This window comes from Corvus brachyrhynchos, unplaced genomic scaffold, assembly GCF_000691975.1.
Source record: "Corvus brachyrhynchos isolate BGI_N302 unplaced genomic scaffold, ASM69197v1 scaffold1730, whole genome shotgun sequence".
Taxonomy (NCBI): Eukaryota; Metazoa; Chordata; class Aves; order Passeriformes; family Corvidae; genus Corvus; species Corvus brachyrhynchos.
In genome coordinates this window covers 11,429-13,403 of record NW_008235555.1, presented here as the reverse complement: position 1 = coordinate 13,403, position 1,975 = coordinate 11,429, and positions in this window count along the sequence as shown.

The window sequence follows — 1,975 nt, the reverse complement described above, 5'->3', positions numbered from 1 at the left end:
TCCTCTTGCACGCCCGCCTCGCCTTGCACGCCCAGCTCCGGCGCTACATTCGCGTCTCGTCGCACAATCGTCGCGCCTTGCACAATCGCTTCGTCTTGCACAATCAGATTTCCTTGCACGCCCGCCTCCACGCCCTGTTGCACGCCCGCGAGCTCCCCTTGCACGCCCGGCTCCCACTGCACACCCGCGTCCACGCCCTGTTGCACGCCCCGGGGCAGTTGCACGCTCACATCCGGCTCCTGGTCCACACTCGCGTGTCCTTGCACGCTCGCATCCCGTTGCACACTCACATCCCACTGCACGCCCCCACCCAGCTCCTGTTGCACACCCAGCTCCTGTTGCACGCTCATTTCCGCGTCCCACTGCACACTCGGAGCCGCTTGCACGCTCAGGTCCTGGTGCACGCTCAGGTCCCACTCCACGCCCGGATCCCGTTGCACACTCAGCTCCCGCCGCACCTTCGGGTCCCACTCACCCCCCCTGGCGCGCTCCAGTCCAGCTGCCGTTGCACGCTCAGCTCCTGTTGCACGCTCAGCCTCCTCTGGAGTTCCGCGTCCTGTTGCACGCTCAGCTTCCGTTGCACGCTCAGCTCCTGCTGCACGCTCAGCCTCCTCTGCAGTTCCGCGTCCCATTGCACGCTCAGCTTCCGTTGCACGCCCAGGTCTCGTGGCACGCTCAGGTCCCGCCGCACACGCTTGTCCAGGGGCTGGTGGGCGCCCCCAGACCCCCGGGGTCCCCCCCATCTCCCGTTGCACACTCAGCTCCCGTTGCACGCTCGGGTCCCGCCGCATTCCCATGTCCATCTCCTTTTGCACACTCAGATCCCGCCGCACGCCCAAGTCCAGGTCCCGTTGCACGCTCAGCTCCCGGGGCACGCTCAGATCCCGCCGGATTCCCATGTCCATCTCCTGTTGCACACTCAGATCCCGTTGCACGCTCAGATCCCACCGGATGCCCATGTCCATGTCCCGGCGCCCGCTGTCCACGTCCCGTTGCACACTCAGCTCCCGCCGCACACCCGCGCCCACAGCCCGCCGCACACCCGCGCCCCGCCGCACACTCGGATCCCGTTGCACACTCGGATCCCGTTGCACGCCCGGATCCCGTGGCACACTCAAGTCCTGTTGCACACTCAGATCCCCTTGCACTCCCGGATCCCGTTGCACACCCGGATGCCGTGGCACACTCGGATCCTGTTGCACACTCAGATCCCCTTGCACACTCATTTCCTCCCAGATCCCCACATCCCGCTGCACACCCGCACCCTGTTGCACACTCAGATCCCGTTGCACACTCGGATCCCGTTGCACACTCGGATCCCAATTCACACCCGCATCCCGTTGCACACTGAGATCCCATTGCACACCCGGCCCCTGATTCACACCCGGATCCCGTTGCACACCCGGATCCCATCCCAGTCCCACATCGCGCCACACACTCGGATCCCGTTGCACACTCGGCCCCCGATTCACATCTGGATCCCGTTGCACACCCGGCTCCCATTGCACACTGAGATCCCGTTGCACACCCGGCCCCCAATTCACACTTGGATCCTGTTGCACACTCGGATCCCAATTCACACTCGGATCCCGCTGCACACCCGGATCCCATCACAGTCCCACATCGCGCCGCACACTTGGATCCCGTTGCACACCGAGATCCCATTGCACACCCGGACCCCAATTCACACTGAGATCCCGTTGCACACTCGGATCCCGCCGCACACCGAGATCCCATTGCACACCCGGACCCCAATTCACACTCTGATTCCATTGCACACCCGGCCCCCAATTCACACTCGGATCCCGTTGCACACTCGGATCCCGTTGCACACCGAGATCCCACCACACACCCAGATCCCACCACGCACCGAAATCCCCTTGCACACCCGCACCCCCTCGCACACTCACACACGCACCGAAATCCCCTTGCACACCCGCACCCCCTCGCACACTCACACCCCTCCTCTCCCCCT